Below are 18,635 nucleotides of genomic sequence, written 5' to 3'. Positions count from 1 at the left end.
ATAAAAAATTGTAACAATAATATTGATGTTGCATGTTGGTCTAGTGACATGATTCCTGCGTAGGGTGCGGGAGGTCCCGGTTCGTTTCTCGGTTAGGCCCCTTTTGTCTTGAATAGGGTAGAAATTTTGAACCTCAATTCTTTTAGATAATGCCAAAGCAATTCATTCCTCTATAGGAATGATCGGAACGTTTATATTCCTTTTGACTGAGTTGTGCTATAGTGTACAGAGACCGCAATGTCCACAATGGTTGATGGGCGAAGTAAAGTAAAACATGAAGACAACAGTTCCAATCAACAGTCATCAATTGCTGTCATACGATTTTTCTGGTGGCCCATATCAACGTTCAATAATTGACATTAGCATGTTTGGTTACTTTGAAACCTGCGTCAACTACGGCTGCACCACAGCGAGCAGACATCCTCTATTAAGAGAATATCAGCTCGTCTCACATTGTCCTCCCATACTCTAAGGAAAAAACTGCGACCTGGTGAGCGAAACAAGAGTCAATCGTCAATGATAAGAACCCAAGACAACAGCGAATGAAAACAGATAATTGTAACTTGTACGAATTTCAAACAACGGCAATTTCTCCCCTATCCATTAATTGAACGATGCAGTAATGAGCAGGAAACATCAATGTTGAGAGAACAAAGCGAAGTACGTGAATGTCACTTCTAACTTGCTCCAAAACAGTACACTCCATCTGCAAGAAACATTGCAAAAAAGTGTTTGTTCTCCAAATGAAATAGCTTATCTGAGAGAATTTTTAATGCGAGGCATCTGGATGAAATGATAAAAGAAAGCAGAAAAGGCTCGCGATGGATATTTACCTCGCCGCTTCGAATTAGCGGCTCAATACATATCCACCACAAACCACCTTCACTTCGATGAATACAGTAAAAACCCACAAGTAAGAACCTAAAAATTAAGAACCTGTTAGCCTAAAATTTGCCATTTATACCCCCTATAAAGAAGAACCTATTTAGCCTAAGAAAATTAAAATGGGTTCTTATTTTCTAAAATCATATAGTACATTACAGGTACACTGAAATTATTTACTGTAATCATAATCGAAGAAAAACCAGAGAAAAATGAGTGCAAAATATGTAGTTACAAAATATAGGACAATTACCAACTTGTTATGCAGGTGTGTTTTTCTCCAAGAATAAGAACCTGTTTTAAGAAGCTAAATAGCCTAAAAGTTTGTCAAGTACCATTTATATAAGAACCTGTTTAGGCTAACTCCTAAAAATGTAGGTTCTTACTTGCGGGTTTTTACTGTAGTCGATAATTATCACAGGGAGGAGAAATAATTGACAAGAAGGAATTCGAGTTTGTAAGAACTTTGACTGCTGCAATATAATATAAGAAATGTCTTCTCCTCCTCCGATCACAACCACGAAAAAATAATAGCGAAAAATAATTCGGTATTGTTTCTGGCAGGGCTCGAACCTGCGACCTTCCGCGTGTTAGGCGGACGTGATAACCACTACACCACAGAAACTTCCTGTTAATCGAAATGAAAAGGAATGGATTAATTATTTGATAACGTGTAAAATGTACACGACGCCTTACACGAAAAAAAAACTCTCCTAAAGAAGCACAAATGGAAACAAGGCTCGAAGTTCAAACCAAGCTTTTCTAATTGAGCATCGATACCCACAGGCCTTTGAGAATAAGATTGAAGCCTCCCGGTTAGCTCAATGGATAGAGCGCTGGACTGTTGTGCGGGAGGTCGAGGGTTCGAGCCCCGGCCGGACCAACACTCAGGGTCTTAAAATAATTGAGAAGAATTTGCTACCTTTCTATAACATCAAGAAATGGTTAGATATTCTAGTCTTCTCGGATAGGGACGAATAAATGGAGGTCCCGTCTCCTGCAGGGTTGGGGTAGGAGACGTTAATTTCCCACACACGAGATTACTGTGTGATGGATGTCCTCCCCCTGGGGTGGGTTGGGTGGGATATAGGGCGCACTTAATTTGGAGCCTCGCTCTGTTGTGCGACCCTCACCACACTCTGGCGAAAGTGATTAAATGAAGCAGTGATATGATGTATGACCAAAAACATGTATGTGTCCTGTCTATCCTCCTGCAGTGCAGCGCTACTCAAGAGTTTAGAGTGATGATAAAATCACCGTCCAATACAGATGATTTTAACAGTAACTATATCTGTATAAAAAGAGTTGTAGGATGCCTCGACGAGTAATCTGACAGTATGGGTCGCTTTCCGGCTGTACGTCATCGTCCGCAGTGAGTAAACTGTGTGTTGGCATTTTGTTCGTTAAAGCCAAAACTGAAAATCGCTATTCAGGAAACGTACATTTAGCACTCGATTTTCAGTAATTCTTCACACTTTTCTGCTAAGGCTGACATTATTACTTTCATCTAGACTATTCTCATCCGAGAGACTAAATCCACTACAGGATCAAATGTTGCTCCCTGATACAAAACGATAAAGTTTTTTTGTTCAGCAACTTCAAGAAATATCAACAATTTATAAAGAGACAGAGGAATTAACTCAGACGGTAGAGCGCCCGCTTAGCATGCGAGAGGTACCGGGATCGATACCTGGATTCTCCATTGGAAGAGTCCTGCAAAGAATTTAAACTGAATCAATTTAAATTGATTCAATTTAAGTTCTTTGCGCATTACTGAGCCCGCATCGTAGCTCTCCTTAAAACCGCTGAGATCGGCGTCAATCTAAGGAAAAAAAAAGCAAACAAAAGATTGACATCTTTAATAGAAACGAACAGTTTGAAGGCGACTGCGCTCAAAATTAGAAAAGAATGGGACAAAATTAGATTACCAGGCTCCGTAAAACTCACTTCTCTGAGTTTTAGAAGGGAAAAGTTCAATTTTCATGCACAAGGGAAGCAAAATCTCATCCACGGAAATCAACTGATTACGTTACAATGTTAATATTACAGAACTAAGTTTTTTTCCCTGCGGTAAGTAAATGTAACGTTAAAAGAAAATGAGAGAGCAACAAAGGATTACAGAGATCAACAGCTACAATCAGTTCAGAAAAGAATGAAACGACAGCGGATGAAAAAATTATTGAGATACGAGTGACCACTCGGGCACTTTCTGTTTTTAAAACGTGAAAAGCTTGTGCAATAAACCCGTCGCTACTGAATGTCTCTGTATTGAACGACGATAGATAAGAGTAAAGCGACCTATAGCAACCTCCTAAATCACGATATATCAATCTGCGTGCCCTGCTGAAGCAAAGCCGAAGACTATACGCTCAGGTCCCGTCAGAGATGCTCTTCTTTCTTAATTAATCAACTTAAAAAATTATTTTCCATGGAGCTTTCAAAAAGTTATCTTAAGTAAAAATAGAGAAGTACTACAAAATGATTCTTTTTAATGACGTACTGGGATGGAAGTTAGTCTGCCTGGATCGAACTCGGACAGCTCGGTGTCTAGTGAACACCTTTCGGCATAATAAGTGCATTATCATCAGCGTAATGTTGAGTGTTACAAGGAGTGTAATCAGTGTGTAGTCCGCGCCGTACACTGAAGGTCCCTAGAAAATCATCCCTGCAATCCTTTTATATTTATTCTTCATCAGTGTCGTCAAGGGCTTACAAAAAGTCTTAATTATAGCTTATTGGAGGGCTTGCTGCGAGCCAAGACGTGCTGAACAAGTTTCAGTGCCATGCACTGAAACTCCTCTTCGAAGAATGACACTGCAGATTCTGATTTCTTCTTACCCGTTAGCCGACTAGCGCAAAGGATTCAGTTATCATTGATCCGTCAATGGTTGTCAGTGGCCAGTTTCCTAATTAAAATGCTACAGACACCTTGTAAAGATAAAGAAGAGATGATTACAAACCAGTTCGTAATAAGACCTACGTCAAAGAAAAAAGTTAAAAACACTAACTCCAATATGAAGGTTTGACGGGAGCCAGAAAACGGAAAACCTACTTTTAAGTACGTTTATAAAGCCAGATGAGGTTGTGGTTACAATCTTACTCAAGTCTTCTTAACTTTGATGTAGTTTTCTTTCTGCTTTGAGAATGTTACTTTTTTCTATTTTATCATATATGGCAGTTCAACCTAGAAATTAAGGAAATAAAAGTACAACATCTCCGACGGTACTCGAAACTGCAATCTTCGGCTATGCTCCTTTCAAAGGTGGTGGCCGGTGAATTAGGAGGCCGACGCGTTTTCCATTACGCTACAGAGGCCGCCGTATCCTGTGTGGTTAGACTTTAAGATATTATATTTAGATTATTATTTTATTATATTTAGATTATTATTTTATAAACGGTCATTTCTGTTAAGTGATTGGTTCATCACCATTTGTTATCAAATTAATCTGCTGGTTCTGTGATAATACAAACAACGAACAGTTTTAATAGATTGGATCATGGTGCGGTCTCTTAGCTTCGGAGGACCAGAAATTGCCTGTCATTTTATTTCAACACACCGCTGTTTATCATACATTTTTGCAAATTGAAACGTTTCGTATTTACAACAAAAATACTTAAAAACTTTTTTTAAATAATTAATTAACCCTTCTCCCACTAATAACGCACGATAGAAATTAGTTAATTCAACATCAGCGGAGAGTGAAAGCTGAGTTTTTCTCCAGTTTCACTTATGTTTCACTCGATAATAAGCTTACACGATCGTGTCATTATCATTTGTTTGATATTTTTTGACATTTCAGTCAAGTATATTTATAGAGTTAACTACTATGGAGCAATTAGCTCAGGTGGTAGAGCGCCCGCCTAGCATGGGGGAGGTACCGGGATCGATACCCGGATTCTCAATCTTTTGGAACGTTTTTTTTTTAATTTACAATGCAATATTTCAGTTGGTCACTACTAGTATTATTCAATAATGAAAAGAAAGTTTCGTAATACTTACATATATTGCAATATGTTTTCCTCGTCTATGGACTTGGAAAAGGAAAATCAAGACATTCCGAATATTTTGGGTGCTGTATCTGACTCTCAGTGTCACCATACACAAAAGAAAATTTCTTGGAGTTTTCTTTCTTACTCAAGCTATCCTCTCCCTCATTTTGGTCTCTGTAGTCATGTAGTGGTTACCGCATCCGACTCAAATTCGGATGTTCACATACTCGAGCCTTGCCAGGAACATTTGGGTTCTTAGTAAAATCATTTTTTAACCTAAATAAATGTTTGTGATAAGTTTTTAGGGAAATGGTCGAAAAGGAAAGATGCGTTAATGATGAAACGATGGACTTCAGACGCTATAAGAATAGCTGGCCAGTAGCTTTCTTGGCTCTTTACCTCCCTGGATTAAGGTACTACCTTCCCTTTCATATGCATTGCCACGTTTCATTTTTCTCTCTTTTTTAAATCATTTATAAGGAATGGATCTGACAGGAATAAGAGTAATGCTAATAAAAAATTTTGAATAAAAGCATGTCAGGTCCGTTAGCTCAGTCGGCAGAGTGTGGTGCTGATAACGCCAAGGTCGTGAGTTCAAGCCTCACACGGACCAAATAAACTTAAGTTTTATTTCACATCTATATATGTTTCTTTTTCAAACCTTTATTTTCCTTACAGCCTCTGAATCTACATCGCAATGTACTTCATCAGTGAAACTTGGCTAACAGAAATTCTCTTTCTGCACGAATTAAAAATCTCAAAAATAGGTCGGAGATGTTTTATACCTCTAAATATGCGTTTGATTTACACAGACGTGAAGAAAATTTGAAAAAACTAATAATGTACATACACAACCTGTCAGAATTAATTAAATACTAATTTTCGAAGTTTTAAAGCCTAAGCTGGAGTCAAACTTCCCAGAGGATACAAGGATAGGTCAGTGGCCAATTCATCGGCATCCAAACTTCTTGATTCTTCTGAACCAGTGCACTTGTACTATACCACGATAAACGACAACAACAACCTTCGATATCAAAGATTGCTTAAACTGAGAGTTTTTAGAGGGACAGTATTAAGAGGGCAGGTTCAGGCAACTTTAACGATTATATCCAGAAAACATCACTTCCTTTAAATATGGGCAAAGGCCGCTCAAAATGATTATCTGACAACACGCTTGATACCTACTACTCATAACAAGAAATTCACATGTAAAGTTTAACATTATTATAAATATGGCATGTTGGTCTAGTGGCATGATTCTCGCTTAGGTCCCCTTCCGTCTTGAATAGGGTAGTGATTTTTAACCTTGATTCTTTTAGATAATACCAAAGAAGTTCAGTTATCTATACCGCAATGTCCACAATGCGCTATATGGTTGATGGGCGAAAAACAGTCAAACATAAAGACAGCAGTTCTAATCAGTCATCAACTGCTGTCATACGATTTTTCCGGTGGCCCATATCAACGTTCGTGTTCCTCATAATGTTTGGTTACTGTGAAACCTGCATCAACTACGGCTGCATCACAGTGAGCAGACATCCTATAGTGAGAGAATACAGCTTTTCCTTATATTGTCTTGCCATACTCTAAGGAAAAAACTGCGACCTTGTGAGCGAAGCAACAGTCAATCGTCAATGATAAAAACCCCAGAGAACAATTGATGACAACACAGAATTGTAACTGGCGAATTTCAAACAACGGCAATTTCTCCCCTATCTATTAATTGAACGATCTAGTAAGAAGCAGGAAACATAAAAGCGAAATACATGAATATCAGCTCTAACTTGCTCCAAAGCAGAACACTCCATCTGAGAGAAAAAGTGCAAAAAAAGTGTTTGCTCTCCAGATGCAATAGCTTCTCTGAGAGAATTAAAGCGAGGCATCTTGGTTGATGCGTTAATTTCTATTAACCAAGCAATTAATGCCTGACTAATAGGGAAGGTTTCTGTGGTGTAGTGGTTATCACGTCCGCCTAACACGCGGAAAGTCGCAGGTTCGAGCCCTGCCAGAAACAATACTAATTTTGTTTTCGCTATTATTTTTTCGTGGTTGTGATCGGAGGAGTAGACATTTCTTATATAATATTGCACAAGTCAAACTTCCTACAAACTCGGATCCCTTCTTGTCAATTATTTCTCCTCCCTGTGATAATAAACGACAATTCATCGAACTAAAGGTGGCTGGTGGTGAATATTTACCGATTCGCTAATTCGAAGCGGCGAGGTAAATATCCATCGCGAGCCTTTTCTGATCTCTTATATTATTTCACCTAGATGCCTCGCTTAAATTCTCTCAGAGAAGCTATTTCATTTGGAGAACAAACACTTTTTTGGAATTTTTCTTGTAGATGGAGTGTACTGTCAGTGTTTTGGAGCGAGTTAGAGGTGACATTCACGTATTTCACTTTGTCAACATTTATATTTCTTGCTTATAACTAAATCGTTCAATTAATGGATAGGGGATAAATTGCCGTTGTTTGAAATTCGTAAAAGTTACAATTATCTGTTGTCATTAGCTGTTCTCTTGGGTTCTTATCACTTACGATGGACATTCACTCTCACGTTTCACCCTTACAACCACTCAGTTAAATCCATGCATTATTCTTAAAAACTTTAAATTCCTTAAAACGATCCAGAGACTGGCACTATCCTTTCGCAACCTCTACTTATTTCATTCAAACGCGACAAAAAGAGAGGCAATTTTTTGGCCAGAAGTTCATTCCAAGCTAATGACCAACCCGGCACTTTTAATTGCGCTCGCGCACGATGCAAAACTTGTCCTTTCATTCACAACGCTGAGAAAATGTCGGGACCCAAGCGATCCATTAAGATCCCCGATCACTTCACGTGCACCTCCGCCAACGTAATCTACTGTATAACTTGCACTTATTGCAAAAAGTTATACATCGATGAAATGGGGAAGACGACTGAGTGACCGCTTCCGAGAACACTTTCGCGAAGTAGAAAGGATTGACAAGGACGCATCAAAACCAGTCGCTAGACACTTTAATTTACCTAATCATTCTAAACAACATATGGCAATCTGCGATCTTTCCTTACATTTAGGCAACACGGAAAGCCGCAAAACTCTTGAACAAAAGTTTATCTTTCAAATCGGCACTCTTAATCTCACAGATAACGAACGCTTCTTATTCCACTAATTTATTCGTGTTTTTCTCGTCGCCATGTTCCCACCAATGGCGTATCTCCGCTTTCTACTTATAAACCCAGCCCTGGCTTTCATGAGGGTCATTCACTTTCTCCTCATGACTTTGCCCGTCATCACTTTAAACGCCAACAGTATCAGAGACCGGTCTAAGCGAGATAGTCTTGTGCAGTGGTTGCGGAACTTACCTGTGAGTGCAGACGTTGTCTGTCTCCAGGAGACCCATGTTTCCTCTGTGTCTGAATGTTCTTCCTGGTTCCCTTCCTCTGGTTTTAATGCTGTAGCTTCTCCTGGTTTTGTCCATTCCCCTGTGGTTGTGTAATTCGTGTTCGTCCTTCTTTGTCTTTAAATAATTCTTGGTGTGACAATGCTGGTCGTTATCTTCACTGCGAGTTTTCCTTCCTTGGTTAAGTGTTCCGCGTTGTGTGCCTATACGCCCCTAACTGCAACCCTTCACGTGACAATTTCTTCATACCAAATAGCCTTCATACCAAGATCGATCCCTCGATCCCAACTATTCTGGCTGGCGACTTCAACACGGTCTTTGACAGGTCTCTCGACCGTCGCGGTTCTGACCCCGCCAGCACATCCCGTGAGAGCTCCTCGGCGCTTAGTCACCTTTTCCAATCGTGCTGCGTGACCGACACCTGGAGGTACTTGTATCCCTCTTCCCCAGGCTTCACCTGGACCAGGTGGGATGACAGTCTTACCTCTCGTATCGACCTTTTTGGTGACCCCTCCTGGTCCTGGCTATTGCAAACTCAATACCTCCATCTTGGATGACCCTGAATATGTAAAGCTCGTGACTGATGCTTGGCTTGTCTGGCGCCTTACCATCCCCCGCTTCCCCCTACTTGGGAAATGGTGGGATGAGGGTAAAAGTCGTATCAAAGGACTCACGATACGCTACTGCTGCCGGAAGTCCTTAGCTTCCTCGGCTAATAAAGATAGGTTGGTGAATCTAATCCAGCATCTCCAGAACAAGGTGGATGCCGGTGTTACCTCTTGTGTGGGCCCCCTCCAGTCGGCCCTCTCGCAACTGGCTTCACTCGATTCTTTAGCTGCTAAAGGCGAACAAGTCCGTTCAAGGATAAGATGGGTGGAGGAGGGTGAATCCTCCTCAGCATATTTTTTCCGTCTGGAGAAAAAGCGCTCCACCGATCGTCTCATCTCTGCGCTGAGAGACCCTGATGGCTCTATTGCCTCCTCTCCCTCGGCTTTATGTGCTTCTCTACGCTCTTTCTATTCTTGTATTTTCACTGCCTCTCCTACTGATCCCCTTATTCAATCCTCACTTCTCCGTAATCTCACCGCCACTCTCCCGCGAGATCAGGCCAGCCATTGCGAGGGCTCCCTCACGCCATCTGCGGTGCTTAAAGCCCTCAAAGGCATGGCTCGCGGAAAAGCTCCTGGTTTAGATGGACTCCCTATGGAGTTCTACCTGAAGTTTTGGGATGTCATCGGTCCTGATCTCGTCACTGTCCTCAACTCTTGCTTTTTTTCTGGTTCTCTTTCCCTCAGCGCAGAGGAGTCATCACACTTGCTTTCAAGAAAGGGAATCGCTTGGATCCTCGTAACTGGAGACCCATATCTCTGCTGAATGTGGATTATAAGCCAGCTTCGCGGACCATTGCCGGATGCCTTCTTGATGTCATCCATCTAGGTGTCAAGCGTGACCAAACATGTGGTGTCCCTGGTCGATATATTGGTGAAAACGTTGCACTTCTCAGAGATGTCGTCACTTACGCAGAGTCCTCTGGGACCCCTATTGCGGTGCTTTCTCTTGATGAAGAGAAGGCCTTTGACAGAGTCAATTGGGGTTTCATCCGATCCACCTTGCTGGCTATGGGCTTCGGTCCCTCTTTTATTTCCTGGGTCGACCTTTTTTATAATCGATTTCAGAGCACAGTCAATGTCAACGGCTATCTAACATCCTTCTTTAATCTTTCTCGCGGCGTTAGGAAGGGGTGTCCACTGTCACCCCTCGTATATGTTCTGGTCTCGGAGGTTTTGGCCTGTAACATCCGCGCTTATCCCCGTATCTGCGGCTTGAATCTCCCGGGTTGTCCTCCCGTTTCTCCCATATCTCAATACGCTGAGGACACTTCGTTAATTTTGACATCTGACAATGTCATCAGGGCCGCTCTTGAGATTTATACTCTGTTCGAAAAGGCGTCTGGTTCGAAGCTTAATATCGCAAAGTCCAAGGGTCTTTGGTTGGGCGGGTGGCGTGGCCGTTCTGACCCCCCTGTCCCTTTTGACTGGTCAGCATCAAGCCTCAAGATCCTCGACATCTTCATCGGCCCTGGAAATCTAGACGAAGAGAACTGGCGCCCACCCATTAATGCGGTGAGTCGTGTTCTCCAATCCTGGCGTTCTCGCTTCCTGTCTTTTACCGGCAAGGCTTTGGTGGTCAATGCCCTCGCCCTCTCCCGGGTCTGGTATGTGGCTTCCCTTGTCCACATGCCAGCCTGGGTGGAGAAAGAACTCTCTCTTTTGGTTTTCTCTTTGTTTTGGTCCGGTAAGCGCGAACTCGTTTCGCGCTCCTCTGTGTCGCTCCTCTGTGTCGCTCCTCTGTGTCGCTTCTTGGTGGCTTCTCAGTTGTCAATGTCAAATACAAAGAATGGGCTCTTCTTAGTCAATGGGTTAGGAGGTTCGCCTCCTCCCCATCTAGTTGGTCTTCTTTTTTGTCTTTTTGGTTTCTCTCTTCCTTTGGTGTTCCCCCCTCAGTTGTTTTCTCCCGCCCTTTCTCTTTTGACCACCGAGCCTTGCCGCCCTTTTATCAGTCCTTAGTCTTGGCTTGGCGTGGGCTTAACGGCTCCTTTGCCCCGTCAAAGAATTCTTTGGTCATCAGGTCTTTCCTCACCTGTACTCCGGTTGCAGAGATATCTACTAAGACTAGATATCTCTATATTCTGTCCGAGAACGCGACTCCACCGCATTGCATTCAAAAATTTCGAGGTTTGTATCCCTGTCTGGACTGGCCTGCAACATGGCGCTCCCTGTCGCTTGTCACAAAGTCATCGATCTCAACTGGAAAATAGCGCACGGCGTCCTTTACACCGCCCAGCGTCTTTCTTCATTTGGTCTGGCTGTCCCTTTACCGTGTTTTTGTGGCGCCCCGGTAGAATCACTCGAGCACTTCTTCTTTTCTTGTCCACTTGCTCAGAGTGTCCTCTCCTGGGTGCAGTCTCTCATGTTCTGTTACTCTCCCATGTGTTCTGTTCTTTTTCCTCGTCATCTACTTTTTGGTTTTCGCTCTGATGAGCCTGTTGTCATTCCGCACATCTTCGTCTACACACTCAACGTTTCTAAGTTTTGTATCTGGCAGTCCCGTAATAATTCTCGTTTTCGTAACACTCGTCGTGGCGCTGTGGAGGTTATCGCCTCCATCAAAGCACGTCTGAAATTTTATCTCCCCATCTTGTTCAAAAGGTTCAAGTCAGACAGACGCTGTCGCTTCTTTCACCGGCAGTGGGGCGCCCGTGGAACCATAGGTTCTGTTGTGAACCGCTCTGTGGTCTTTTCTATCTAATTGCTTTACCCCACTCTCCGTAGCTTGAGTGAGTGTGTCTAGCTTGAGTGAGTGTGTCTGAGCCTCTTGTGCTGGGTCTCCTTAACTGGTGTACTGCACAGTGGCTCCTTCATGTTCTCCGTTTCCGTCTCGTAACCCCTTGTCTGCGGTCTCCTTTATTGGTGCACTGCACAGGGGCTCTGGTATCCGTTCTGTCTCCCTTGTGCTGGGTCTCCTTAGTTGGTGTACTGCGCAGAGACCTTTTCATTCGTCCTGTTATGTCTTGTAGCCCATGTCAGTGTGTCATTTTTAATGTTTGTGTGTATGAGGTGGGGTTCTATTGCCCAACGAAGTTGGTGTCTGGTGACCCTCAGTTTGTGGTGGACACAGCTCGTAGGCCTTGCACCCCGCCTCGGGTTGGATTCGGGTCGGCAGGCATTGCAGCACCCTCACGGGAGCCTGGCCGTCCGCCTCAAACACACAAAAAAATTCCTCCATTCGCTCTGACGAAGGGCTAACGCTCGAAACGTCTGCTTTTTTATTCGTTACGGTGGCCAATTTACAATTTTAACTTAGTTGATATAACCAACTTACCGTGTTGCCCCCATCGACGCAGCACCACAGTTTCTTTAGAAACTTTCAGCTTTTATTCATTTATTTTTGAGATTATTCCTCTATGCAGAAAGAGAGTTTTTGTTAGCCAAGTTTCACTGATGAAGTACACTGTGATGTAGTTTCAGAGGATGTAAAGCCCCGGCCAAACGAGAACTGTTGCGCCTCGCAACAAGACGTAACATTGTTGGGTCACCCAACATTTTCTCGTTTAGCCACCCTGTTGCGAGTTGTTGCGACGTGTTGGCACTTGTTAGATAAAATTTGACGATGGTCAAACTTTCTTCGCAACAAGAGCCAACATTTCCTTTGTTCGTGTCCACAATGCGTGAAATTTTCTCGTTTGGTCAAGTCAACGCAACATTTTTCGCTAACGCATGTATATCGCACACTGAAAATTCGTGCCCCAAATTCGGATTCACGAAAATGTTGCGTGTTGTTGGATATCGTTTGGCCACCCTCTTCCATGATAACATGTTGGGCGACTCAACAATGTTGCGTCTTGTTGCGTGGCGAGAAAAACAAACGTTTGGAAAGAAGCATATAGAAATGTGAAAATAAAGTAACGTTTGTTTGGTCCGTGTGAGGCTTCAACTCATGACCGTGGCGTTATCAGCATCACGCTCTGCCGACTGAGCTAACGGACCTGACATGCCTTTATTCAAAATTTTTATTAGCATTACTCTTATTCCTGTCAGATCTATTCCTTATAAATGATTTAAAAAAGAGAGAAAAATGAAATGTGGCAACAGATATCAAAGGGAAGGAAACACCATAATCCAGGGAAGTAAGAAGCCAAGAAAGCTACTCGCCAGCTATTCTTATAGTATCTGAGGTGCATCGTTTCATCATTAACGCATCTTTCCTTTTCTATTTTTACGTAGTTCAAAAAATAATTTTACTGAGAACTTAAATGTTCCTTGCAAGGCTCGAGTATGTGAACATCCGAATGTGGGTCGGATATAGGTACCACTACATTACTACAGAGACCAAAATGAGGGACAGGATAGCTTAAGGAAGAAAGGAAACTCCAAAAATTTTTTTGGTGTATGTTGACACTGAGAGTCAAATACAGCACCCAACACAATCAAAAGGTCTTGATCCTCCTTTTCGAAGTGCATATACGAGGAAAATATGTTGCAATATAAGCAGTTAAAAAGAAACTTTCTTTTCAATTTTGAACAATAAGCTCAGTAGTGGTGACTTACTGTATTATTCCATTATGAATTTCCAAAAAGAAGCCCACCACTATATGGAGAATCCGTTTGTCGATCCCGGTACCTCCCGCATGCTAAGCGGGCGCTCTACCATTTGAGCTAATTCCCCAACTCGATTAAAATTAGTTTTACTAGTGTGATATAACATATTGTGTGTGCTTAAAAAAACTCTCTTACTTTTGATGAACGCTTTTGTTTTTAGTACAATGTATCATTGTTCAACTGTATGGGCCAACACATATCAAAGAAATATAAAGAAGTTTGAGCCAGTGCAAAACTTCGCTTCCCGTATTGTATTAGGTCTTAAGAAGTTTGACCACATCTCCCAAGGCATAAAATCTCTTAATTGGCTCACTGTTAAGGAGAGACTTTATTTCAACGATACTGTAAAGTTATTTAAATGTGTAAATAATTTAGTTCCTGAATATCTGGCTAACACGTTTGTCCCACGATCTCGTATTCATAGTAGGGTAACAAGATCATGTAATCTGCTCCACAACCCACGATTCCGCCTGTTCTCTGGGCAACGTGCATTCACTTATCGCGGATGCGAATTGTGGAATAACTTCCCAAAAGACTTAAAAGCAGCTGAGAATGTAAATGCCCTTAAGCTCCGCCTACTGAATGCGCTCCTTAGTGGAAATGTTGCGCACAGATGAATCGTTTCAATCTTCTATTCTTGTCTAATGTTTGTATTAGTTCCTTAGTGTTTTTAACGTTTACTGGTCTTTTGTATTAAAATTACAGTAGCTTTAGATTTACTTATATAAATTTTTAGGCTAATATAATGTTACTATAATTACAATAATTTAATGTAGGCTTTGTAACTGAAAAACCCAGCTTGGGAGCTGCAATAAATGTCTGTATGTGTGTTATTGATATTTTTTCACCTTTGTAACGTTGTAGTTTTGTACCCTTAGCAACATTTGATCTTGTAGTCCAGTCTTTCGGGTGGGAGCAGTCCAGTATCCGGATGAGAGTAGTTCTGAGAATGGCTGTGGTTGGTTAGTAGTAACAGACGTTTCGTCAACCTTAGCGGAAGTCATCGTCAGAGTACTTGTTGTCAGTTGAGTATTGTAAGTCCGATTTATTTTGACACAAAGGTTTACAGAGAATTCCAGATTGCCTCTTTTGCTGTGATGAGAGTTTACTATGAAACAAAATTCACAGCCGGAAACCGACCCATACTGACAAATTACTCTGCGAGTCCTCCTACCACCCGTGGGAAGTATGCAACTACTTTGCAGCACGACCGGCAGCCTGTTCGACTAAAACAATTACTTCGACTGTCTCCAAGAATAACTGCAACGATGTCTTCATTCGCCATAACACCTAACGACCCACTGCAACTACTGAAACAAATGATAGCACGACGCTTGCGACTTTAGTGATTATATACTGTACACCAGAGCATGTCTGCAAAATATCATGAATTCCACATAGATCACCATATCATTAAATTTACCAACTAACTTAAAAGACAGGGACAAACTGATCAAAGATAACGAGAAATTTACAAGATCGATTACTCCGACTGTAGAACTTTCTGCATCAGAGAAAATAGTGTGAATCTGAACCGGACTGACCGAAAAGAAACGATCAACTAGAAGTGGGGCATAATGTCAACAATCACATTGCTGATCAGCGACTCACCCAATTCTCAGCCTACAGTACTAACTACTTTCAATGACTGGAAAATACCTGGAAGGCTGGTTCCCTAGCTTAGCACAGACTCACCTAAACAGACGTCATCAAGCACCGACACCACACAAACTACGTTTCCACGACATTTAGACAACGAACACTATCACAACCAACTTATGCTATCAGAGTCTTTCAGCCTTCGATAACAAGAAAAAACTCTCCACTCGGCTCTGTTTATTTTACTTTTTTTAAGGTTGTCGAAGCGTCATTTACTGTAAAAGACAACAGTCCTTCCTAATAGATCTGTAACATTAGCGACGAAGCGCGCGTACGCCATATGATCTTTATTGGTGGAGATTGTGTACCTTCCACCTCAGGGAATATTATCCTAGCTCATTGACCAGTCAGGGCGGAGCTGGCAAAACGAAGGCTGCAAAAGAGTTATTGTTTGTGCTATTGTTTCGTTTCATCACACATCTACGCGAGTTTTAAAAGCTGGCTATTCAAAAGGCTTGAGCTTTCCAAAGGGTGTTTGCGCCTGACTTTCGCCATAGTTAATTGCATACCAAAACCTTATTGAAAACTGTAAAATCAACATACATGTCACGTCATTCCAAATGTATTACAAACTTACGAACGGTGATTTTTCCCAGCTCAGGAACTGATTATCCAAAGAGTTCAGCCTCTCGATTTCTTAGAAAACACTTCAAGCGTCTAACCCATGGAAACCTACCGTCTACTAAAGGTGTATCCATAGCATATTCCTTTCATGGAAGAAAAAAATCTGCTCTTTTGGTCCGCACTTCACTTTGCCGACTGACGGAGTTTATGGAGTTGTCAGGCTACATCATATAATATGAATAAAGGCTGATAGTTTCTAAAGAAACTGTTTTGGGTTGCGTCGGTCGAGGTAACGAAATAATTTGGATATATCAACAAAGTTGAAATGGTAAATTGGCCACCGTAACGATTACAAAAGCTGACGTTTCGAGCGTTAGCCCTTCGTCGGAGCGAATAGAGGAATTGTGGGTTGTGTGTGTTTTTAAAGGCAGAAAATGGAGCTACGTTATTGGTGGGAACATGGCAACGAGAAAAATTATATACAGGATATGATAACTTTTAAGTCTCAGAGGCTGGACAAAGACAAAAAACGTCGTTGATCTCGACGGACTCATGAAGATGCTGGCGGAAACTCCCAGTGAGGAATTTTATGATAAAAGCTATTACCGTTCTTTCGGACATTGAATATGATCTAAATGTGTTCTCAGTTGTGATCTTTTCGAACGGTGAGAATATCACAAATGAAGAAAGGCAAGTTATCGTGGTTGCCAGCCATTTTAAGTGTTTATTTAGATATCCAATGATTGCAAATTGTTGGTTCTATAGGCCAAAATCAATGAAAATGACAATCTAAAACGTTTCTTAGCAAGCAAGTAAAATAGAGATTTTGAGGGATTTCCTTTCCTCACGCCCTCATCCATTCTCCGTGATGCTAATGTAATTACTATTCGAATCATTTGAAATTTAGGCTGCGTTTCTTTTAATGAGTCTTAATCCGGAGTTTGAGATAAAATATTCCATAGTAGTTAGTTTTACATGTATACTTGACTGAAATATTAAAAAGTATCAAACAAATGAAAATGAAACGATCGTGTAAGCGTATTATTGAGTGTGAGAAAAGTGAAGTTGGAGAAAAACTCAGCTTTCAGTCTCCACTGATGTTGAATTAACTAATTAGGATTTATTATAAGGAGAAGGGTTAATTAGTTATTTCAAAAAAGTTTTTAATTAGTTTTGTTGTAAATACGAAACGTTTCAATTTGAAAAAATTTATGATAAGCAGCGGCGTGTTGAAATAAAATGACAAAAGGAATTTCATTTCAGAAGCTAAGAAACCGCACCGTGATCCAATGTTTTATAACAGTCTGTTGAGCCGGTACTATTGCAGCACCAGCAGGTTAATCTAATAACAAATGATAACGAACAAATCACTAAACAGAAATAACTGCTTATAAAATAATAATCCTCCACTGACATAAATATAATATAGTAAAGTCTTACATTAGCAAACAGCGGCCTCTGTAGCGTTGTGGAAAACGCGTGGGCCTCCTATTCCACCGGCCAACGCCTGCAAAAGGAGCGTAGCCGAAGATTGCGGGTTCGAGTCCTGTCGGAGGTGTTGTTATATTTCCTTAATTTCTAGGTTGAGCTGCCATTATGATAAAATTACAAAAGGCAGTTTTCTCAAAGCAGGAAGAAAACTATATCAAAGTTAAGAAGACTTGAGGAAGATTGTAATCACAACCTCATATGACTTTATACACGTACTTAAAGTACGTTTAGATGTGGTTCACAATGGACGGTTTCTGTTTTCTGGCTCCGGTCAGGCCATGATATTCGAGTTAGTGTTTTCAACATTTTTCTTTAACGTAGGTCTTATTACGAGCTGATCTGTAATCACCTTATGTTTATCTTTATCAGCTGGTTCTGTCATTTCGAAAACGAATCTGGCAACTGAAAATCCTTGATCAATGATAGCTGAATCCTTTGTGCTAATCGGCTAACAGGTAAGAGGAAAGTATCAGCTGTGTTATTTTACGGCGAGGCCTTTTGCATGACACTAAAACTCGCAGCAAGTCCTACTATGAGCTATTGTTAAGAAGCCTTTGACGACACTGATGGAGAATAAGGTTCAATAAAAAAGGATTGCAGCGATGTTTTTTTGGGTGGCGTGGGCCGTACACTGAATACATCCCTAGCATCATTCATATTCTGCCATATGAAAAATAGCAGCGGCTTCAAGAGTGCGCTGATGATAATGCACTTGTTTTTAATATCTTAACCTTATTCATTCTCCATCAAAGTCTTGAAAAAAAACTCATCAGTTCGTAATAAGACCCAAGTTAAAGAAAAAAGTTAAAGTGCCCATAAGGTTAAAAAACGTTTTTCGCTTATCTAATTCTACATTTCACCTAATTAACTTCGGTGAAAACTTTTTTCAATTTGGATAAAACGCGATTTTTTTTACGAAATTTTACAAAGTTCAAAATTCTATTTTCTTGCGGTCGACCCCTGCCGCTGATCACAAGAAAAACGTGCTCAAAATGACCATGTGACTGATGTCTGTGACGTAGGTTAAGGAACCACACTTGACCCTAAAATGCATATAAATACACTGGTCGAGTGCGGGTCGTTTACGATATTGTGAGCTTACGATATTGTGACCACTCTGAAGCAAATTCCCACTTGTTTTCAAGTCAGATAAGTCACAACCCAAAATCACGTGTTTCTGAACCTACGTCACGACTCACTTTAAACCAAGGAAGACTGGTGCGAATGGTGGACCAAAATGGCGGAAAATTTGAATGTGTTTAGAAAAATTATAAAAAATTGCGTTTTATGGAAATGGAAAATTTTTTTCGCAGAAGTTCATTTGGTGAAATGTAGAATTAGATGAGCGAAAAACATTTTTTGACATTATGGGCACTTTAAAAACACTAACTCGAATATAAAGGTCTGACCGGAGCCAGAAAAAAAAAACCGTCCATTGTGAACCACCTCTAAACGTACGTAAAGCCACATGACGTCTTGGTTACAATGGTACTCGAGTT

At 41.1% G+C, this 18,635-nt stretch overlaps 3 non-coding genes and 1 pseudogene across 3 annotated transcripts; 2 read left to right on the top strand and 2 right to left on the bottom strand.

Moving 5' to 3' along the window:
- LOC148723485 (uncharacterized) overlaps positions 1-18,635 on the bottom strand; it is a 38,331-nt pseudogene that overhangs the window by 16,746 nt on the left and 2,950 nt on the right.
- Positions 1,435-1,507, bottom strand: Trnav-aac (transfer RNA valine (anticodon AAC)). Its single transcript has one exon. It is a non-coding gene; the product is annotated as a tRNA-Val (tRNA).
- Trnai-gau (transfer RNA isoleucine (anticodon GAU)) lies at positions 5,413-5,485 on the top strand. Its single transcript has one exon. It is a non-coding gene; the product is annotated as a tRNA-Ile (tRNA).
- Trnav-aac (transfer RNA valine (anticodon AAC)) lies at positions 6,814-6,886 on the top strand. The gene has a single exon. It is a non-coding gene; the product is annotated as a tRNA-Val (tRNA).

Source organism: Stylophora pistillata, chromosome 9, assembly GCF_964205215.1.
Source record: "Stylophora pistillata chromosome 9, jaStyPist1.2, whole genome shotgun sequence".
Classification (NCBI taxonomy): domain Eukaryota; kingdom Metazoa; phylum Cnidaria; class Anthozoa; order Scleractinia; family Pocilloporidae; genus Stylophora; species Stylophora pistillata.
Note: the sequence above shows the minus strand (reverse complement) of the source record. Positions and strands in the feature narration are given on the sequence as shown.